The sequence below is a fragment of the Cavia porcellus genome, unplaced genomic scaffold (genome assembly GCF_034190915.1).
Source record: "Cavia porcellus strain 051 isolate PalLab524CR breed Dunkin Hartley unplaced genomic scaffold, mCavPor4.1 scaffold_4, whole genome shotgun sequence".
Classification (NCBI taxonomy): domain Eukaryota; kingdom Metazoa; phylum Chordata; class Mammalia; order Rodentia; family Caviidae; genus Cavia; species Cavia porcellus.
The window spans coordinates 109040617-109065036 of record NW_026947487.1 but is presented as its reverse complement, the minus strand read 5'-3'; the positions used below and the strand labels follow the sequence as shown (position 1 = coordinate 109065036).

Below are 24420 nucleotides of genomic sequence, written 5' to 3'. Positions count from 1 at the left end.
TTCTTAAATTAGTTTTGTACCAAAGTGTCTTTAAACCAGAAATCCATATTCTCTTATTGCTAGAAAGCTTAATTTTTTGATGATGAACAATGCAAAACATATCACAATACTATATTTTGAGCAACAGTTTAGAGGTGTCTCCCATAAGGCTATGGAGATCATTGGTGCCTCCTATTAATGAACAAGAACTAGAGAATTATTTCAAGGTAGCTGCTTTCTTATTAATTGATTGGAAAAGTTTCAACAGCTTTTTCCTACCCTAAAAGATTTTTGTTTAATTAACAAATTTTTGATGACTTGTGAGAACCAGATCATAATACATAACACATTACTTTTGAACAACAAAAGACTCTCAAGTCAATACATAAACTGCCATATTCACTAGATTTTTAAAACCAATTTTAACATCATCTTGACAGGTTGGCAACTTGTTTGGAATTATGTCTTTAATTTTGATAGCATTTATTTATCAGCTGAATTAAATTACAGACAAATGTTTAAAAGATCAAAAATGCAAGAAGAAAAATTTGTTGAGCTCAAATAAAATAGCTATTTTCAAATTAGGCAGATAGACAAATATACATAAGAATTAGGGTGCACTCAAATATATTTTCAGCCAAATTGAATTGCAACTTTTTTTACAATTTTTGTTTGCAATTATAAATAGAAGTCAGAATTTTTTACAGATCACTAACAGATAACTCTTATCAGAAAAGTTTGGAAGGAATAAACGTCTATTATCTATAATTAATATATTTTTGTGTTTAATTTTATCTTAAGAATATTGTCAGCTTTTATGACTCTTTCAGTCATGTAGCTTCCAGCTCAGTTATCTCCATATACTTTGTCACATAACTCAGAGCTTTGCTTTTGAAAGAAAAGCTGTCACACTTAATATAACTTGAGTTAATATTATCACTTATGTAGACTCCCTTTGCTGGTGCCTTTGATTTGTCATTATCTGGGGCATTCCTAGACCCCTTGTTCCTGGATTGCTAAGACTATTCCCAAACAGCTCCCTGCTGGTTGCAAATGCTACAGCCATTTGTGATGTAAGAGCAGTGAACCTGTGTGCTCAGAGGAAGGGCAGGCACTGGTGCTCTCCAAACTGACTGAGGCTCAGAAAAGGTGAACTGTGGCTGTTCACTGGCTCTAGAACAAAGGTGTAGTTGCTGCTGGGTTCTAGAGCAGGGCATACAGCCCGGATTCCTTCCTGCAGCTGACATGATACAAAGCAGGCATTTGGGTTCCTCCAACCTCCTTTGTCCAGGCCAACTTCGGGCTTGGTGGAGCTCTTGGTTCCCACCTGGCTTGTACCCCTCAGCCCTGTTCCCTCCCCACCTGGAAGTCCATGAGAAGTGGTGAGAGGAGTGGAAAGAAGTGGTTTTCTCCCTGTCAAATAACCCTTTAAATGCCTGTAGGGGTCTAGATAGATTTATACTGGCTTTCTTTTTCCCTAGCCTTGCTCTGAGCTGCTGTCCCACCTTTTCCCAAGGATTTAAAATTACAGTTCCTTCTTACAGAAATTGAATAGAGGCCTGTTAAACAAACAAAGAAATTTAGCAAGCTATATAGTCCCGATAAGCAACCCTCTAATCTTAAACAAAGTGTTAAGTGTTTCAATATAAAGTCTTTTGACTCTGAATTTCCCATCATTTTATACCCAGTGATTACTCAATGTACTCCATATCCCAGTCCTGTTGCATGCACTCCCAGAATATCTCCTTGTCTCATCTTACTGTGTTCTCTTGTGCTCAGGTCTCACGTTGGGGCACCAAGATCCATGACCCACAGCCAGTGGGGTACTGAGAGGGGGTGATGGAAGATTAAGAAAAAAATTGGGTACATATTGAAAGGAAAGCTAGGACCAGGTGGACCTGACTTCTCTAAGAGAGAAACACTAACAACCCAGCATGGTTTGCATCTTTATTTATACACAGTAGAAAGAGTGGGGAGTACATGACGGGGCACAAAGTGCAAGGTCACAGCATTTTGCTGATAAGATTGAATACGAAACATTCTCAGAGCTATCGGTGCTGCAGTTAACAGGGAGGAACACCAGGGCGGAACACCTGCTGGACTAGCTTTGCTCTAGCCATGAGTGTGCAGTCAATATCCAGTTCAGCCACTCCCCACAGTTAGCCTGATTCTTTTCTGTGTTCTCTTTAGTAACTACCTTATCACATATACTACGTAAATGAAGAAAAATACAAAGAATATATTATATATGGAATGATGAAACAAGTTCTTAGTGAATTTTGAGTGCTGATGAGCTGTCTTCTCTCTGTCTCTTTTGAAGTTGGAAAGACAAGATGCATCAGTCTGAACTTGCACATCAAAAATTTCTTTCAAGTGATTTTGTCAACATTAGTTCATGTTCATGTGCAAGAAATCTTTGATCTTCCTGAAAGAGGTTACTTGGTTTAGTAACATGACAAGGCCCAGAAGAGTACAACAAAAGCTATGTCAGAGCACCGTGTGATGGACAGGACATTTTTATACATTGACATTGAAGCATGACCTGCATCTGCTTTGAAGGAATATGCTGTACATGGTGGCTTGTTGTTTTCATCAACATTTCTCTTTGGGTCTTTAAAAACTCCAGCTGAAGCATATGCTCATCCCTTTCTGACAGGTACTATAACAATGACTGTGTCTGGAAGGCTGATTTCATCAGGTACACTGGTACGTGGGCTCCTCTGTGCCCTCAGCAGGATATTCCTGCTCCTGTTTCTTTGTTGCTCTTTTATATCTTGACCCTGCTGTCTGCTGTAGTAGGAGAGGAACAGAGTCACATGATGAGAGATAAGTTTCAAGGACGGGGACGTTCTGTCTGGATGGCTATGACAGCATCTGTGCTATTAAATGAAAGTGAATTTCAAATTTCCTACTTTGTACCGGCAACTAACACTGGATTAATACTTCATCCCTACATATATTTTTGATGTTCATTGGGGTACACTGAATCATGCAGAAACACCACTCCATTGAATCCAGGAGGTATTTGTGAAAAGGTTTAAAAGACTTTAGAGAAATCACTAGTGTAATATTTTTATTCAAAGAAAATACACTTTATACATGAGAAATGCATAGTAAATTTCAAGATCATCTTGATGGGAATCAAAGACCAGGGAGCTCAGTTAGGAGGAGGGAGATAAATACATCACCAGAGTCAGCTCAGCAGTCTTGTTCTCAGAAACACTGCTCCGACTCGGAGTTTCATGAGCTGTGTCTAGAAAAAGGGCATCTGTGCACTAGGTCCCTGTGCAGTGGCATGAAACTCCAAACTAACTCAGGTCCAAACATTGTAGCTATTATCAGAACACTACATTGTGTTGATTTGTACCTAGATGTCCCCACAAAGCCTCATGTTGGGGAGCTTTTCAGAGGTGCTGGATCTGGGGTGTGTGATGCTGAGATAAAGACTGTGAAGCTAGGATTAGGGGTGCCCCACCTGGGATGTAAGGGTAGTGTGGACAGAGAAAAAGGGACAGAAAGGGGCTGCTGCACCACTGACTGCTGCTACATCTCTGCTGCCTGTATCTGCCATGAGCTGTTTCTCCCCTGTGATGCCCTCTGTCACACCCTCCTGCCTTGCAGTCAGTCAATTAGAGACTAAAACCTCTGCAGACTGTGAGACACAACAACTTTTCCCCCTTTAACAAAATGTTGAGAAAATTAAAACATTCAGGACAGTAGCAATTAAGTAAACATGACTGCCTGTCCTCAGTGTTTCTCTATTTCATATGTTGATGCTAAATTGAACACACACACACACACACACATGCACTGCCTAATGCACATGGCTTAAAAAGCATGAGTACCTTGAAAAGAGTGTAGCAAAAAAGAATCACGTGGATCCTAAAAACAAAAAATGTACTATTTTCATCTTATTTAATAATAAAGATGCAATTTAAAATGAATTAAGAATCTAAGCAGAGTTTTCTACAAAGATTATATAGAAGTGACCAGAAAGCTTATGGAAATATGCTAAACATCATCATTTATTAGGGAAATGCAAATCAAAATTAGGACAGCACACCCTTCACACCCATCAGCCTGGCTATGATTGACAAGAAAAAAGTAAAAGGTACCAGCAAGGATTTGGAGAAATCTCTCAGAAAAAGTGCTGGTAACAATGCAAAATATTAAATCCACCTTGGAAATGTTTGGCAGCTCTTCCAAACATGAAAGGTGGAGTCACCATGGGACTTACCTATAACAACCCAAATATGCACACAAAGAAATGAAAATGTACTTGCTCAGATGTCATACACAAATGTCCATGGCGGCATTGTTCATGAGATCCAAGACGTAAAAGCATCTCAAATGTCTATTAACAATGACTAGATTAGCAAGGAGCAGTGCAGCCATACCATGGGATATATTTCAGCAACACCAAGGAGGAAACAGCGGTACATCTTCAACAGGAATGAGCCTTGAAAATGCTCACGGAGAGGCTGGGGATGTAGCTCAGCGGCATAAGCACCTGCCTTACAAGTGTGTGGTCATGAGTTCGATCCCAAGTACCAATAAAAACAAAAAAAATAAAAAATAAAATAAAATAAAATGCTCAGGGAGAGACACTGGTCAATAAATGCCACATATTATAGGATTCCATTTAGAAGAAATGTTTGGAATAGGGAAATCAATAGAAGTGGAAAGCTGATTAGTGATAGTCTGAGAAGGGATGGGAGAAAGTAACATCTAATTTTCTTTCGGGGAGACAAAAACTGTTCTAAAATTAGTGGCGTTGATTGTACAACATTGTGAATATTCTAAAAAGTATTGAACTGTGCACTTTTGGTGAATGATATGGTGCCATTACCATACATCAATCAAACTGTTTGAAAAAACAGAGCTACCTGGAACAAGGAGGTTAATTAATTAGCACAAACTTGCTTGAACTTCAAGTAAGCACAAAAGCTGGGATCTGACTCAATGCTCATCAAAGTGCAAACTCTATTCCCTTTCCACTCCAAACTGCTGGTGAGTCTTTCTAATCTGAGTAAGAAATCATCTGTGTAGAAGCAATATTTTGCAGAAAAAGATGGAAAGGTTAATTTGATATCACTTTGTTTACACACCAGAAGGCCTTTCCTTCAGGACAAGAATACCCTTCACTGAGGCCTCATACTCTGTGTTTATTGGCAAAAGGAACAATGACAGGGCTGAGGATGTGGCTCAGCTGCATAGTGCCTGCTTGGCAAGTGCCAGATCATGAGTTGAGTCCCAGTACTGAAAAAAAAAAAAAAAAAAAAAAAAGAACAACAGCACAGTGACACAGGCAAGCCATGTGGATGGTTTTCGAGGGAGCAAAAGCTGGTGTCAGCTCTGAAAAGCACGATGATGCGAGAGGACTTTGTACTCATGATATGAAGCCACCCTCAATCCTTTGCCTCTCCTTCTGGCAGAACGTTTGCCCACTCTAGGTCATCACCAGGATGCTTGTTTGCCCTTCCCTCTCCTGTAGCTACCTGCAGTCCACCACAGTCCTCTCTGGGAGTCCGCAGTCAGCTGGATCATGGAAAGGTGGACAGCATCTCTATGCACAAGCATCACAGAAATGGAGAGAGGAAAATGTTCCCACAGAAGAGCTGAAGCTCCAGGACAGACTCAGCCAGAGAAGAGAGAGGGTGCACAGCAGGTTTGCTCCCCGAGATCCATCCTGGAATACAGAGCTCAGACTCTCTATCTGATGAGCTAAGCTACTTCCCCTTAGAGTCCAGCTGCCACTTCTTTATCTTCTTGCACTAGTGTGTGTATGTGAGTGTGTGTGTGTGCAAATTTTAAATGCTGGCTTTTTAAATGCATTCACAGTAAAATGTCATAAAAAGGCACTTTTCTTGAAATAAAGCAGAAATATGAGCAATAAATTAGGTAGCGTAACCAAGAAGCTTAAACATGCACATGGGCTGTGCATCCCCGGTCACCACACACCCTGGAACTGACTGAGCCTCCTTATACTGGGCTGAAATACCAGAAAATGTCACTTTCTTCCACGAAATGCCACAGTAGAGGGTGACATTCTCCTGGTGCATCCTAGTTCTCGTTTTGCCTCCTGCAAAACTAAAAATTTGGTCCTAAAAAAAATGGAGGCTGTCCAGAAGTCCCTTGCATGGGAATCAGTCAATGTGTCACAGAGGTGGAGGGAGGTCACAGTAGTATCTACAGGACACTCCATCAATAAGTGATTCCGTGGACCGTGGTTGGGTAATTTCTTTCTAAGTACAAACTCCAGATTGAAAATTGATACCTGAACAGACTGCGGGTTGTACTGTGTTACTTTCGGCACAGATTATACCTTCAGTAGCTCTAAAAACTACAAAAGATTTGGGTTAACAACTGCATTTAATTAATGAAAATAAACATTTAATTACATATCATGCTACAAATTTACACTATACATATTCTAGACTATACACATGTATTATTTTAATATATAACTCTATGTACTTAAAGTACGTACTTAATGTACCAGCTTACACAATTGTATGTGGGTGGAGAGAAGACTAAACAGATTCACTTAAAATGAGAAATAAAATTTCTGATGAGCCTCTTAGTTATAAGGGATCAAGTCACCTGACAAAGGTACAAAAGCCACCTGAACCCTTCTCTGAGATTTCTGCATCTATCTGGCACACAGGGCTGAAATCCTCACATTTCCTTCTTTTCAAACAGTGCTTGCAGCCAGTTTCTTTGGTCTATTAACTGATTTGCAGGAAGGAAGAGTAAATTGTCCTTCACTGTGCAAACACTCCTGACTTTTTTCCATGAATACAAATGGAAGATTTTTGAAGCCTGACACTTTGCAAAAACATGAATCCCAAGACAAATAAAAGTTCACGAAAACTTTCTCTCTCTCTCTCTCTCTCTCTCTCTCTCTCTCTCTCTCTCTCTCTCTTTTTTTAAAGCTCTGGGTTTGTGGGGGGAGTGGAGGTTATAATTAGGATTCTGACACTGTTGGGCAAGCTTAGGTAAACCACATAAACTTCCTGGAACATTTTATTTTTATTAATTACAAAATGTATGGATTTGATGTAGCAAAGATTAACTCAATGATCTCAAATACTTAACAAGTCTAGACAACTGATAGTTTCTTAATTTAATATGCATGGGATTCATGCTCTTCTCCTTCTCCTGGACTTCTAACAGACACTGTTGCCACATGCTCTCCTGTGTTCTGTGCAGTGACCCATCAGAAGCAATCATTTGATAGTATTGGAACTTTCCCTTGTATCTTTATTACCCCAGTAACATGTTAACTTATATACAAGGAAGGTCCAAATCTCCTACTGTGTTTCATCTCCACATTCCGGCTTTCCAAAATGAACACAGTGATCCTAAGTATGAAGTTCCAAAAAGAGCTGAAGTAATAAATGATTTAACAGCAGTAAGTAATAAAAAATGTGTTTACTCATAGTATTTTAGAACAAAATTCATCTCCTATGTTGTGTTCCTGATAGGAAGCCCCTGGGGATGCCTTCTGATGGGACTCTTCAGTGTTTCCCTTTTCCAACATGTTAGTCTAGATGGGATTTAACAGACTTTAGGCTTCCAGTATAACTTGTAAGAACACAAGTATATTGATAGAACAGAACGGAAGGCAACTCAGAGTGTTAAAAGTGCAGCTAACAGAGTAATGATTTGGAGAAAGAAGAGCCTGGGACAAGACAAAGCAAAAAACAGGATTATTCTCTCTCTCCTTTGTCTTTAGTGTGCCAAATATGTATTAGAGCCCAGGCCACATGAAGGTGAAGGGCTTGTGGGGAAAAGACATTATGAAGCCAGCGATTCGAGCACAGAACAATCACTGCTGGGCCAGTAAGCAGAGAGAGGTAGCTTGGAGTGGCCAGAGAAAGCCATGACAACTCTGGTGAGATCTTGAGGATGAGTAAAAGATTGTACAGTGAAGAGGTGTGGAGAAAGGAGTCCACCCACAGACACAGATGTTTCTTTGGAGAGAGAGGCACAGCTCAAAATGTAAGATCCACGTAGTGAGGGTTAGGACGCTGGGAGGGCAGATGGGGAGAGATGTGTGGAAACAGACCTTTACTGTGGGCTCCTGTAAATCACTGTAAAACGTTACAGTGCCCACACATTCTGAGGGGCAGAGAGAATTCGCTCTGGAGTGTTAGAGGAGTGACTTAGCTGGTATAGACTTTTCAAAATCCTCTATGGGTTCCGGGCAAAGAGAAAAGTTCTTGGGAGAGGAATAGATTGGAAGCCAGGAGTAAGAACTAATTTTTTTCCAGAATCAAATGAAAGATGAAAGTATCCTGGATTACATTAGTACCCAGGGTAACATAGAAAAGTGGTTACATGTGGCAAGAAAGAAGCCCAGGACTCGGTCACTTAGGGGATTTAGAGGTGAAGAAGGAAGAGTCAAGACTGAATTACAGTTTGGGGCTCTGGGTGGGTTTTTAATGATGCCTTTTGTTCAAGTGGCAAAAAGTAAAGGAAAAGCAAACCTGTGAGGGGTTTGACAAATGATAGTTTGAACATATCGGCCACTAGGAAACCAGTACAGAGATTCCTCAAAAAGCTTAAACTATGAATTCCATTTGGACAAGTTACTTTCCTTGTCTTATAAAAAAATATATAATTTTATAAACAAAATTGAGATTAAAAACCATATACCATATTCTAGAATGATAATCGTGATGAAATTTTTATAACACACTTAAATTTCCATTTGGGCACAGAATAGCGTTCTTAGTCATTTCTATCTAGTAAGTAAGAAGTTTTTATCTAATTTGTTGTCTTATAATGGGATGTCATTGAAATGTGTAACATTTTCTAGGCAGATCAATGTTTAAATATCTGTGTAGTGTAGTGGCACATATGTAGCATACATATCACATAAGTTTTTGTTAAAAATATTATTATTGACTGGTGACCTCATGTTGACTCAGTATGAACCTCCTATCACAAATGCCTGAAGTGCAAGAGAAAGGAAGATATCTGAATCTGAAAGAAAATCTTTATCTCTATAAACAACCCCAAGTTTGCATTCTGGAAGACCTCTACATCTAGAAGGCATGAATGCATTTAATAAACAATGAGACTAGTAACAATCATCATAGCATACGGAAACTTGTGTTTCTTAAGTTAGTTTTGTAGCAAAGTGTCTTTAAACCAGAAATCCATTGTCTTATTTCTAGAAAACTTAATTTTTTGATGATGAACAATACAAAACATATCACAATACTATATTTTGAGAAACACTTTTGAGGTGTCTCCTATAAGGTTATGGAGATCATTTGTGCCTCCTATTAATGAACAAGAAGTAGAGAATTATTTCCATGTAGCTGCTTTCTTATTCATTGATTGGATTACTTTCAACAGTTTTTTCTTACCCTGAAATTTTTGTTTAATTAACGAATTTTTGATGACTTGTGAGAACCAGATCATAATACGTAACACGTAACTTTTGACCAATGAGAGACTCTCAAGCCATAATACATAAACCACCATATTCATTAGATTTTTAAAACCATTTTTTTTTGTTTTTATCTGTACCAAGGATCGAACTCACAACCACACACTTGTAAGCAAGGCGCTTATGCCACTGAGCTAAATCTCCAGCCCCTTTTAAAACCAATTTTGACATCATCTTGACCAGCTGGCAACTTGTTTGGAATTATGTCTTTAATTTTGATAATATTTATTTATAAGCTGAATTAAATTACAAAAAATGTTCAAAAAATCAAAAATGCAAGAAGAAAAATGTGTTGAGCTCAAATAAAACAGCTATTTACAAATTAGGCAGACAGACAAATATACATAAGAATTAGAGTGCACTCAAATATATTTTCAGCCAAATTGAATTGATAGTCTTTTACAATTTTTGATTGCAATTATAAATAGGATAGTCAGAATTTTTAAAAAATCAATTATTAGAGATCTCACAAGAAAAATTTGGAAGGAATACATATCTTTTATCTATAATTAATATACTTTTGTGTTTCCTTTTATCTTAAGAATATTGTCAACTTTTGTGTCCCTTTCTTTTATGTAGCTTTCAGGTCAGTTATCCCCATAAACTCTGGCACATAATACAGAACTTTTCTTCTAACAGTGTCTCTCTGTCAGACTTAATATAACTTGAGTTAATATTATCGCTTATGTAGACTCCCTTTGCTGGTGCCTTTGATTTGTCTTTATCTGGGGCATTCCTAGACCCCTTGTTCCTGGATTGCTATGACTATGCCCAAACAGCTCCCTGCTGGGTGTAAATGCTATAGCCATTTGTGATGTAAGAGCAGTGAACCTCTGTTTTCAGGGGAAGGGCAGGCACTGGTGTTCTCCATACCAACTGAGGCTCAGAAAAGGTGAGCTGTGGCTGTTCACTGGTTCTAGAGCAAAGGTATAGTTTCCACTGGGTTCTAGAACAGGGCACACATCCAGGATTCCTTGCTGCAGCTGACACAGTACAAAGCAGGCATTTGGGTTCCTCCAACCTCCCTTTTCCAGGCCAGACTTCAGGCTTGGTGGAGCTCTTGGTTCCCACCTGGCTTGCACTCCTGAACTCTGTTGCCTCCCAACCTGGAAGTCCATGAGAAGTGGTGAGAGGAGTGCAAAGAAGTGGTTTTCTCCCTGTTAAATATACCATTATATGCCTGAGGGGGTCTAGATAGATTTATACTGGCTTGCTTTTTCCCTAGCCTTGCTCTAAGCCATTGTCCCACCTTTTCCCAAGGATTTAAAAGTACAGTTCCTTCTTGTGGAAACCTAAGTGAGGTCTCTTGAACAAACAAAGAAATTTAGCAAGCTATATAATCTTGATAAGCAACCCTCTAATCTTAAACAAAGCTTTAAGCATTTTAATATAAAATCTTTAGACCCTGAATTCCCCATCATTTTATACCCAGTGATTACTCAAGGTACTCCATACCTCAGTCCTGCTGCACGCACTCCCAGAATGTCTCCTTGTCTCAGCATACTGAGTTCCCTTGTGCTCAGGCCTCAGGTTGGGGCACCAACATCAATGACTATGATTCACACAGCCAGTGGGTATTGAGAGGGGATGATGGGAGATTAAGGAAAAAATTGGACACATATTAAAAGGAAAGCTAGGACCAGGTGGACCTGACCTCTCTAACAGAGAGGTACTAACAGCCCAGCATGGTTTGCATCTTTATTTATACACAGTAGAAAGAGGGGGGAGTATATGATGGGGCAGAAAGTGCGAGGTCTCAGCGTTTTGCTGATAAGACTGCAAATGTGCAGTTAACAGGGAGGAACACCAGGGCCGGACACCTGCTGGACTGGCTTTGCTCTAGCCCTGAATGTGCAATCAATGTCCAGTTCAGCCACTCACCACAGTTAGCCTGATTCTTTTCTGTGTTCTCTTTAGTAACTACCGTATCACATATACTACATATATGAAGAAAAATACAAAGCATATATTATATATGGAATTCTTGGTGAATATTGAATGCTGATGAGTTGTCTTCTCTCTGTCTCTTTTGGAGCTGGAAAGGCAAGATGCACTTGTTCTTAACTTGCACATCAAAAATTTCTTTCAAGTTATGTTGTCAACATTAGTTCATTTTCTTATGCTAGAAATCTTTGATCTTCCTGACAAAGGTTACCTGATTTAATAAAATGACAAGGCCCAGGAAAGTACAACAAAAGCAATGTAAGAGCACCATGTGATGGACAGGAAATTTTTACACATTGACATTGAAGCATGACTGCATCTGCTTTGAAGGAATATCCCATACATGGTGGCTTGTTGTTTTCATCAATATTTCTCTTTGGGTCTTTAAAAAATCCAGCTGAAGCATATACTCGTCTCTTTCTGACAGGCACAATAAAAATGTCTGTCTGGAAGGTTCATTTCATCAGGTACACTGGTAGACAGACTCTTTTGTACCTTTAACTATAGATATTCCTGATTCTATTTTGTTGTTGCTCTTTTGTATCTTGACCATGCTGTCTGCTGTAGTAGGAGAGGAACAGAGTCACATAATGAGTGATAAGTTTCAAGGATGGGGACCTTCTGTCTGGATGGCTATGACAGCATCTGTGCTATTACATGAAAGTGAATTTGAAATTTCCTGCTTTTTGCCAGCTCCTGACACTGGATTAATACTTCATCCCTACATATATTTTTGATGTTTAGGTGGGTACACTGAATCGTGCAAAAACCCCACTCCATTGTATCCAGAAGGTATTTGTGAGAAGGTTTAAAAGACTTTAGAGAAATTACTAGTGTCATATTTTTATTCAAAGAAAATACAATTTATACATGTGAAATGCAAAGTGAATTACAAGATCATCTTCATGGGGATCAAAGACCAGTGAGCTCAGATAGGAGGAGGGAGATAAATACATCACCAGAATCAGCTCAGCAGTCTGATTCTCAGAAACACTGTTCCTACTCTGAGTTTCATGAACTGTGTCTAGAAAAAGGGCATCTGTGCACTAGGTCCCTGTGCAATGGCATGACATTACAAGCTAACTTGGGTCCAAACATTGCAGCTATTATCAGAACACTAGCACATTGTTTTGAGTTGTACTTAGATGTCCCCACAAAGCCTCATGTCGGGGAGCTTTTCAGAGGTGCTGGTTCTGTGGCGTGTGATGCTGAGATAAAGAATGTGATGGTAGGATTAGCGGTGCCCTACCTGGGATGTAATGGTACTGTGGACAGAGAATAAGGGGAAAAAGGGGGCTGCCACCACCACTGCCTGCTGCTACATCTCTTTGCTGCCTGTGTCTGCCATGAGCTGTTTCTCCTCTGTGATGCCCTCTGTGATGCCCTCCTGCCTTGGACTAAAATTTCTGCAGACTGTGAGATACAATAACTTTTCCTCGGTTAAGTGTTGGATATTTTGGCTCAGCAAAGGGAGAAAATTAAAACATTCAGGACAATAGACATTAAGTAAACATGATTGCCTGCCCTCAGTGTTTCTCTATTTCATATGTTGATGCTAAACTGAACACACACACACACACACACACACACACACACACACACACTACCTAATACATCTGGCTTAAAAAGCATTAGTAGCTTGCAAAGATTGGAGCAAAAAAGAATCACATGGATCCTAAAACAAAACTGGTACTATTTTTATATTATTTAATGATAAAAATGCAATTAAAAATGAATCAAGAATCTAAGCAGAGATTTCTCCAAAGATGATATAAAGATGACAAGGAAGCTTATGGAAATATGCTAAGCAGCATCATTTATTAGGGAAATGTAAATTAAAATTACAAGAACACACCACTTCACACCCACCAGCCTGGATACAATTCATAGGAAAAAAGTAAGAGTTACCATCAAGGATTTGGAGAAATCTCTCAGAAAAAGTGCTGGTAACAATGCAAAACATTGAGACCACCTTGGGGAACTGTTAGGCAGTTCTTCCAAACATGAAAGGTGGCGTCATCACGGGACTTACTTATAACAACCCAAATATGTACAAAAAAGAAATTAAAGTGTACTCCACTCAGATGTCACACACAAATGTCCATGGCGGCATTGTTCATGAGAGCCAAGAGGTGGAAGCATCTCAAATGTCTATTAACCATGACTGGATTAGTGAGGGGCAGTGCAGCCATACCATGGGATATATTTCAGCAACACCAAGGAGGAAATAGCGGTACATCTTCAACAGGAGTGAGCCTTGAAAATGCTCAGGGAGAGAGACCGGTCACTCAATGTCACACATTGTGGGAATCCACTTAGAGGAAATGTTTGGAACAGGCAAATCTATAGAAGTGGAAAGCTGATTAGTGATGGTCTGAGACGGGGTGGGAGAAAGAAGCATGTAATTTTCTTTCGGGGAGACAAAAACTGTTCTAAAATTAGTGGCGTTGATTGTACAACATTGTGAATATTCTAAAAAGTATTGAAGTGTGCACTTTTGGTGAATGATATGGTGCAGTTACCATACATCAATCAAACTATTTGAAAAAACAGAGCTACCCGGAGCAAGGAAGTTAATTAGCACAAACTTGCTTGAACTTCAAGTAAACAGAAAAGCTGGGGTCTGACTCAGTGTTCCTCAAAGTCCAAAGTCTATTCTCTTTCTGCTCCAAACTGCTGAGGAGTCTTTCTAATCTGAGTAAGAAATCATCTGTACAGAAGCAGTATTTTGCAGAAAGAGAGGGAAAGGGTAAGTTGACATCACTTTGTTTACACACCACAGGGCTTTTCCTTCAGGACTTGGATACGCTTCACTGGGGCCTCATGCTGTGTTTATTGGCAAAGAGAACAGTGACAGGGCTGAGGATGTGGCTCAGCTGCAAAGTGCCTGCCTGGCAAGTGCAAGATCATGAATAGAGTCCCAGTACCAAAAAAAAAAAAAAAAAAAGGAACAACAAAACAGTGACACCAGGAAGCCATGTGGATGGTTTTCGAGGGAGCAGAAGCTGGTGTCAACTCTGAAAAGCACTATGATGCAAGAGGATTTTGCCCTCATAGATATGAAGCCACCCTCAATCCTTTGCCTCTCCTTCTGGCAGAATGTCTGTCCACTCTAGGTCATTGCCAGGGCGCTGTTTGCCCTTCCCTCTCTGACCTGTAGCCACCTACAATCCAGCAAAGGTCCTCTCTCACAGTCGGCAGTCAGATAGACCATGGAAAAGTGGACAGCATCTCTATCCACAAGCATCACAGCAGTGGAGAGAGGAAAATGTTCCCACAGAAGAGCTAAAGCTCCAGGACAGACTCAGCCAGAGAAGAGAGAGGGTGCATAGTAGGTTTGCTCCCTAAGAGCTGTCCTATAATCCACAGCTCAGACATTGTGTCCGATGAGCCCAGCTACTTCCCCTTAGAGTCCAGCTGCCACTTCTTCATCTTCTTGCACTCTTATCTGTGTGTGTGTGCCTGAATTTTAAATGCTGGCTTTTAAATGATTTCACAGTAAAATGTCATAAAAATGTACTTTTCTTGAAATAAAACAGAAATATGATCAATAAATGAGGTAGCGTATCCAAGAAGCTTAAACATGCACATGGGCTGTCCATCTCTGGTCACCACACACCCTGGAACTGACTGAGCCTCCTGATACTGGGCTGAAATACCAGAAATTGTCACTTCCACAAAATGCCACAGTAGAGGGTGACATTCTCCTGGTGCACCCTGGTTCTTGCTTTGCCTCCTGCAAAACTGAAAATTTGATCCTAAAAAAAAAAAACAAAAAAACAAAAAAAAAAAAAAAACAAAACAAAAAAAAACAATGGAGGCTGTCCAGAAGTCCCATGTAGGGAAATCAGTCAATGTGTCACAGAGGTGGAGGGAGGTCACAGCAGTATCTACAGGACACTCCATCAAAAGCGATTCCAGGGACTGTGGTTGGGTAATTTCTTTCTAAGTACAAACGCCAGACTGAAAATTGATACCTGAACAGACTGCAGACTGTGTCACTTTCTGCACACATTATACCTTCAGTAGCTCTAGAAACTACAAAACGTATTTGGGTTAACAACTGCATTTAATTAATAAAAATAAATATTAATTACACATCGTGTTACAATTTTACATTATACAAATCTAAACTATACATATGTATTATTTTTATATATAACTCTATGGTACTTAATGCATAATTGTACCTGCTTACACAATTGTATATAGGTAGAGAGAAGACTAAACAGATTCACTTAAAATAAGAAATAAAATTTCAGAGCTGGAGATTTAGCTCAGTGGCATAAAGACCTGCCTTGCAAGCAGGCAGTCGTGAATTCAATCCTGGTACCGATAAAAAGGAAAAAGACAAAAAAAAAAAAAAAAAAAAAAAAAAATTAAAGAAATAAAATTTCTGATGAGCATCTTAGGTGTAAGGGATCAAGTCACCTGACAAAGGTACAAAAGCCACCTGAACCCTTCTCTAGATTTCTGCATCTGTCTGGCATACAGGGCTGAAATCCTCACATTTCGTTCTTTTCAAACAGTGCTTACAGCCAATTTCTTTGGTCTATTAACTGACTCTTAGGAAGGAAGAGGAAATTGTCCTTCACTGTGCAAACACTCCTGACTTGTTTCCATAAATACAAATGGAAGATTTTTAAAGCCTGATAGTTTGCAAATATATGACTCCCAAGACAATTAAAGTTCACAAAAACTTTCTCTTTTTTTTTTAAATTTAAAGCTCATTTTTTGGGGGGAGAGGATGTTTGTAATTAGGATTCTGACACTGTTGGGTAAGCTTAGGTTAACCATGTAATCTTCCTGGGCACATATTATTTTTATTAATTACAAAAAAGTGTGGATTTGATGTAGGAAGGATTAACTCTATGACTTCAAATAATGAGTCTCAGCAGTTGATGGTTTCTTAACTTAATATGCATGGGATTCATGCTCTTCTCCTTTTCCTGGACTTCTAACAGACACTGTTGCCACATGCTCCTCTGTGCTCTGTATGGTGACCTATCAGAAGCAATCATTTGATGGTACTGGAACGTTCCCTTATATATTTATTACCCCACTAACCTGTTAACTTATGGCCAAGGAAGGTCCAAATCTCCTACTGTGTTTCATGTTCACATTCCAGCTTTCCAAAATGAACAAAGTGTTCCTAAGTATGGAGTTCCAAAAAGAGCTGAAGTAATCAATGATCTAACAGCATTAAGTAATCAAAAATGTGTTTACTCATAGTATTTTAGAAACAAAATTCATATCCTGTGTTTTCTTCCCTATAGGCAGCCCCTGGGGACACCTTCTGCCTGGACTCTTCAGTGTTTCCCTCCTTAGCAAGCCACCACTAAGTACCCAGAATTTCCCATCATGTTAGTCTAAATGGGACTTGACATACGTTGGTTTTCCAATATAACTTGCAAGAATGCAAATATCTTGATAGGACAGAATGGAGGGAATTCAGAGTATTAAAAGGGCAACAAAGGAGTAATCAATTGGAGAAAGTAGTGTCTAGGTCAAGACAAAGCAAAGAACAGAGTTATTTTCTCTCTTCTTTGTCTATAGTGTGCCAAATCTGTATTGGAGCCCAGGCCACATGAAGGTGAAGGGCTTGTGGGAAAAGACATTATGAAGCCAGAAATTCCAGCACAGAACAATCACTGCTGGGCCAGTGAGCAGAGAGAGCTAACTCGGAGGGGCCAGAGAAAGCCATGACAACTCTGGTGAGATCTCAAGGATGAGTAAAAGATTATACAACAAAGAGGTGTGGAGACAGTAGTCCATCCACAGACAAAGATGTCTCTTTGCAGAGAGAGGAACAGCTCAAAATGTAAGATCCTCGTGGTGAGGGTTAGGACGCTGGGAGGGCAGATGGGGAGAGATGTGTGGAAACAGGTAGGGACCCTTACTGTGGGCTCCTGTAAACCACTGAAAAATGTTATGGTGCCCACGCATTCCGAGGGACAGAGAGATTTCCCTCTGGAGTGTTAGAAGAGTGACTTAGCTGGTATATACTTTTCAAAAGCCTCTATGGATTCTGGGCAAAGAGAAAAGTTCCTGGGAGAGGAATAGATTGGAAGCCAGGAGTATCAGCTAATTTTTTTCCAGAATCAAATGAAAGATGAAAGTGTCCTGGATTACATTAGTACCCAGGGTAATAGAGAAAGGTGGTTACATTTGGCAAAAAAGGGGCCCAGGACTCAGTCACTTAGGGTATTTAGAAGTGAAGAAGAGTCAAGACTGAATTACAGCTTTGGGGCTCTGGGTGGGTTTTTAATGATGCCATTTGTTGAAGTTGCAAAAAGTAAAAGAAAAGAAAATTTCTGAGGGGTTACAAATTATAGTTTGGACATGTCAACCACTAGGAAATCAGGATGGAGATTCCTCAAAAATTCAAAACTATAAATTCTATCTGAACCAGATAGTTTCCTCGTAGATATCTTTTTAACAGAGTTAAAGACCTCACATTATATTGATGAGTGCCTGCCTATGTCTGTAGAGGCACAATTCATAGTGCTTAATCTGGGAAGTGGCCTATGTGTCCAGCCACAGATGAATGGATAAAGAAAATGTGTTTATGCACAGTGGAGTACTACCTGCCTAAAGAAAGAGAAACTTGAATAATTTGTAGGAAAATGGATCCACTTTGAGACCATAATATTAAGTAAATAGATGCAGAAGCTTAAATAGCACATTTTCTCTTATCTGAGAAACCCAAATTATAAATAAAGAGCAAAATAAAAGACAGTAGGAAGTAGGTATTTCTCAAATGGGTAGAGGATCAAGGCATAGAGTGAGGTAGGACAGAGGAAAGGGACATGGGCTGAAAAAAGGAATTAAGGCATGTTGTGTACACACACCAACTCCACGGAGGGAATATTAGCATTTATATACTGCCTACACACAGTAATAATTTTTTTTTAGAAAGCCATGCAAAGGGTAGTTACATATTTGAGTTGTAGGAAGAAGGAGAGGGTTTAGGCCCATCAGGATGGTGGTAGATGGACAGACGGTATTGTTTGAGAAATATGCCATTTCCCTGTTGAGCAGTGTGTCACTATACTATTTTTACCCACACGGCCCAGTGGTTATAATTATGATGAGACTCCAGGTAAGTAGCCCTGGCAGTGAGATTGTTAATTGTTAATGTCAGCGAGCCTTCAGAAGAGACTGTCCAGCAGACTAGGAAAGCAGTGAGCGTGGCTGAAGCTGATCCACATGGCAGACTGCTGAGGGAAGACCCACCCTGGATGTGGTGGCATCAAACTTTTGGCTTGGGGCATTGATGGAATTAAAATAGGAGAGAAGAAAATGCATCCCTAGCCTGACGTAGTGGCTCACACCTGTAATCCTAGTACTTGAAAGGCTGAGGTGGGAGGATTATTGCGAGTTCAAGACCAGCCTGGGCTACAAAGTGAGCTTAAGGCCAGCCTGAGCTGCATCGAGAGACTCCATCTCAAAAAAGACAAAAAAAAAAAAAAAAAAAGCGTCCCTTTATGGAGGAGCTCCAATCTTCCCCTCCCCTTTGGATGTTGATCTCCAGTTCTTTTGGTCTTCCAGTGCTCATACCAAAAACCCACCATGCATGCAAACACTGATTGTTGTAAACATGAACTAAAATAATAACAAAAGTAGCAATGAAAATGGGGATGGGATGTAGAGACGGAAGGAGGTTAGGGACGTGGATGGGAAGAGAGTGAAAAGGAATCCAAGTGTGTTGTGTACGTGCATCTATTCTTAAAGACAAATGTGAACTTTATGTACAGCAATCATGGAATGAATAAAACAAAAATAAAGCCTAAGAATTAAATAAAACTATTTCTCTTAAGAATATTGCACCAAGAAAATTAAAAAACCCATGAAGAATAATATGCACACTTAAATTTGCAATGTGATATGCTATGAATTTCTCGAATTCTATCTGTGATTAAAACTATATTTATGACAAAAACTCAATTAACAACAATTTGGGCATCCCTAGCTCTCTATTACACTGCCATTTTGCATAACTGTAAACATGACAATCACATCCAAGAAGCTGACATCAGTACAATGGAATTAACTAAGCTACACAATTATGTGAATTTTACAATATTATTAAACTCCAAACTTTCTGCAAATGTCAAGTTTTCCCCAAACACAAGCAGCATATTTTTTGTCTGCCGATTCTACAATGTAACCCACAATCCTGTACTAATTTTAATTTTTAGATGCAGTAATCTGTGACAGTTTCTCAATCTTGCCTTCTTTTTCATGATGGTGACTATTTGAAGAGTACTAGTCACAAATTCTTATTAGTCTCTCTAAGCTGGATTTGTTGATTTCACGTAATTAGATTGAATTTGTGCTTTAGGAGCAGGAAATCAACTGCAATGTAGATCACAGTGGTTGTAAATGATATACATATAGATCCCTCCTAGAGATGCAAACCTTAACCTCTTCCCTAAGATGACTTTCTTCTTGGTGAAATTACTAATTTTGTTCTTGTAACAATAAATATTTTAAGGGTGATACTTTGACATTAACCAAGAAACCTATTTCTCCTTAAACTTTTGCTCACTCATTTTAGCATCTATAAATTTTGTTGCTTGCAATAGAAAGGATTGTTGTTCCAAATAATTAGTCCTATGGTCTTTGCAACTTTTCTCTAAAGTTTGAAAACTAATAGAACTACTAAGAAAAACGAGTCTCTATAGCTATACAACTTTGTTAACAGAAGGCCAACAGTTACGTAAGTGTTTCTTGGGCAGGTTAGTTTCATTGTCCAGGCAGACAGGCAGCTGGGGCAGCCACTGTGGATACTGGCCATTGTTTAGATGTGCTGGAAACCCTGTGCATAGAGGAGGGGTGGCAGATGCTGAGACAACACAGGTAAAAATGCTGTCTCTCAGTTGTCCTGGGGGCCAGGCAAGCTGCCATGGCCCCACGCTGCACAGGCTGGCTTTGGCAAAGGTCATTTAAATCACATTTAAAAGATCCAAGGAAGAAGAAATCTTACCTCCTCACTTCTTACCTGTCTGTGTAGTCTGAAAATCTCTGTCACCACTAGGCATTACATGAGAAGGGTTGGTCTGAAAAGCAGAAGACAGAAGAGAGAAGAGAGAAGGAAAGTGTTGAGGGCTTTGGAAATGTGGATCAGCAGCTGAAATTAATGGACTTCCTTAAAATGAACACAGGCCGTGTTGGAAATCAACCTTAGTGTTGCTCTCAGCATTATGAAAATGATATTGTCTGACTTGCGGCCATGATAATTCCAATTAGAAAGGGATATGAATGATACCTTACAGATTATTGTTTCAGAAACTATACAAGCTGGGTGGGCCACTTGCCAATATCTGGCCTACACCACTTAGAAAGATTTCTTTAGTTTCTTTTTATTAGTAAATGTATATAATACACAATAACTACATTATTTTAAGGAATCGGGGTATATATAGATCATACCTTAATTGTTTTACTTCCTCCTCCCCTCCCTCTCCTTCTGCCTCCCCTCATCCTCATCCCCATTTACCCTCTGCAGTCCACCATTGCTTTCTGTCTCATCTCTTCTATTTGATCTTTGAATATTTATATTCTGGATTTCTAAAAGAAACCATGTGATCATGTGATATTTAATTTGTGTCTGATTTATTGAGCATGGTGGTATAAGGTTGCGTTCATTTTCCTACAAATAACTCAATCTTATCCTTCTTTATGGCCAAGAAATACTCTACTGTGTGCATTGCCCATACATCACATTTACTTGTCCCATCCATCTGGGCATACAGGCCACTTTCCAAGATTTAGCTGTTATCAGTTTATTTATTTATAAACTGGGTGTGCAGGTATCATTGCAATACGATATTTTTATTTCTTTTTGGGAAATACCTAAAGGAAGTATATCTGGATCAAATGGAATTTTTACTTTTAGGTTTTGTGGAATATCCACACTGATCTCCACAGTGGTGATACTAGTTTATAATCCCACCAACACTGTAATGAGTGGTCAACAACTGAAGTTTGGAGGCCAAAACTAAGGGAAATGAAAGGACTCAGGGGACAGTCAGTGTTTTGGCTTTTACCCTCTATGGTCACACAGGGTCACAGGCAAGATGAATGGGCTCTGCAACTCCAGTGAGTCCCCCAACCTTTGAAGCAGAGGTATTGTGGATCCTGATGGACATGAATCAGCCAATGTGCATTGTGCTAAAAGAGGACCCCTGAAAAGGGGGTGTACTCATGCTTCCCAGAGAGGCCACAGGGTCAAGCAAGACCTTGGTCCATCCTGGAAGATGCAAAAATGGCAAAGATCTGAAGAAGATGAGAAGCTCTTTATGTGTCTCCCAAGAAGCCTTGATTGATCTTAAGAGTAAAATGAAATTTGGAGACAATCAGACCCCAGCCTTTTCCCATGAGTAAGCACCATTGTGGACTACAGGGAAAGAGAACAAGAAGTCACCAAGCAGCAAGCACTCCCTGCAAATCAGTGCTAAGTGTTGGCAACCAGCACTGCTGGGGAGACAGCCAGACCCAAGCCCCTTTTGAGGCATGGGCTGGGAAACAAGAGAAGCCGATACTCCCCCCACACCTTCACCCTGTATAAGTGACTGACTGATCTGAGGAAACACAGGCTGTGATGATGGGTATTCAGGTGAAATAGAATTTGATACTTGTGGTGTTTTATGTTCTCTTACTTTGCAGGTCTAGGGCCAGTGGTCTGATCATCTATTTGGAGGATGGTAGATGATGGCATTTCAGGGGGATCTCCTTCTGAAGATGGGAGCCATTGTTAACTCCCTTTTATCTGATTTTGAAGTCCTGATAATTTCCACTGTTTTGCGGGATTGAATTTTATTCTGTTTTGTTTTGTTTGATTTTATTATAATGATGGCATAGGAAGCTATTTCAAAGATAACAAGATATGTTATGGTAACCATTTTGGATGTATTATTTGCTTGTTTTGAAGTCCTTTATGCATTCATTGTTTTGTTTTTATTGGTTCTACTCTGTTGTTTTGTTTGATTTTTTTACTATATCTGAAGGTATCTGCAACTATTTTGAAAACAACAACAGGCATTATGGTAACCTTTGGTGATTTCCTATCGTTTTGAAGTCCTCTGTCACTTACACTGGTTTGTTTTGATTGGCTTTATTCTGTTTTATTTGCATGTCTTCATTATCTTTTAAATAAATTTAAAAATAAAATAAATCAAAGAAAAACAGTAAAATAAAATTAATTTTTAATATCTACTATGTCTTTAACACCCAACAAGAAAATACAATCACACAGTGAAATAGTTAATAATATTTTGAAAATAAAAAAAAATCTTTGTGTTTCTTTCCTATAAAAATTAAGAAGTATACAACTTCAGGGTGGGGGTACTGTCATGACATAATCAGGGACCACTACAGAGATGGGGGACAGGTACAAACCTGAGCCCTTACCTGCTACTCATTAAAAGCAAGATTTGTGTTTTCTGGAAAAATCATGCCCTTAAAGGCAATATTTGTTATGAACCATGGCTTTTAAGTTGAGCCTACAGGTGTCCAAAAGGTAACTACAAATGGATCAAAGGTTGACCTTCATGTTACATCCTTCATTACAGTAGATACTAGGTCAGATCTCTTCTCAGCTCTGCGCAGGTGTATGTTGACCATTTACTAAATGACTTCCTAGGAGCTGGTCAGCTAGGGTTGATTACCCTGGACTTTACATGATCTCATTTTTCTTTAAGAAGAGGGCAACAAGGTAAGAGGTTTACAAAGACATAGACTTATACTCAGAATTCTCCAAACATTGTCCTAGATTTGTAATCACCTGGTCTCCTTACCTGTAATCACCTGGTCTCCAGGTAAGGTGGAGCCCCATATGACTAAATCCCCACGAGGACAGTGCTCTCCTGCGAAGGACACCACCCATCATCCATAAAGATTTCAGAACTAAGACACCTGGACTGAGGTAATAAGAACTGAACCCAAACCCACCATCCAGTCCTTGAAATTTGTCTCTGACCTTTGTGGGTGGACCAGTCCGAACCTCTATATTAAAGTGTGCCTTCTCCAGCTACTTAAAATGGAGTTCTGTCCTCTCTTCCCTCTGATCTTCCAATTAAAGCATTTTTTTACTGTTAAAAAAAAAGAAGTAAGGCCCTGGTTAAATGTGTCACATGCACTTTTAATTCTACAGGGTAGAAAGAGGTCGATTCAAAGACAAGAATGCCAGCATGCACTGAGTAAGAGCAAATGAAACACACAGATGAATCCTAGGTAATAAAATGGAATTATTTTCTCTAGTTTAATGTCTATAAGTTATTGATGACATTCAGTAGATATGTGTGAACTTTGTATTCAACAGTACTTAATTTTAGAAGGTTATCATTTTCTGTTCTTAGCGGTTCAGCATCAGGTTTAATATAAGAGGTGTGTACTTCAGTTCACTTTCTTTATTGCAGGAGCAGAACAGGATAAAACCTTCTAGACTGCACCACTAGTGACCAGTCTACTCCCCTTGGACTGGACCCCATCTCCCAACAGAAAGCCGTTCTGCCACCCCACAATCCAGTCACCTGCCCAGTGCAGGAGATCTGGGGAGTCATGTTAGATCCAAATAATAACAGAATAGAAGTCACTGGCCATAAACTCTTCTTGCCTTGGTTAAAATACAAAACATTATTCCGTTATGCAGAACACTGCTGGGTGTCGCAACTCTTGCTCTTTAGAAGAATGAGATTACACTTTCTATACTGCTGCAACTACATCTCTGGTCTTATGGAGGAGAAGGAAAGTCAGACCAAACTGGTCTGTGTGAATTCGCAAGTAAAATCCCTTTTTCCATCTTAGTGAAATCAGTAAAGTTAACCTATGTATTCCACAATACTTATTTCTTCCTTCTAGATCTTAAGCTTTTCCTCCATATGTGTATGTGTATTATCATTTGGGGGAGAAGGAGGTTGTGAGTATTCTGTGGGGAAACCTGTGTAAGCTTAAAAATGGAATCTTTCATTTAAATAGCTGCCATTTTTGTTTTTGATGGAGACACTAAAAAACCAGAGAATGGAGGAAAT

At 39.4% G+C, this 24420-nt stretch overlaps 1 long non-coding RNA gene across 1 annotated transcript in view; it reads right to left on the bottom strand.

The window, feature by feature from the left end:
- Nucleotides 1-1728: 1728 nt before the first annotated feature.
- Nucleotides 1729-24420, bottom strand: part of LOC134475795 (uncharacterized) — a 76635-nt gene continuing 53943 nt past the window's right edge. The window contains exons 3-4 of the long non-coding RNA XR_010047056.1: nucleotides 20391-20448; nucleotides 1729-2769 (exon numbers count right to left, since the gene is read on the bottom strand). This is a non-coding gene — a long non-coding RNA (uncharacterized LOC134475795). The remainder of the gene's footprint in view (nucleotides 2770-20390; nucleotides 20449-24420) is intronic.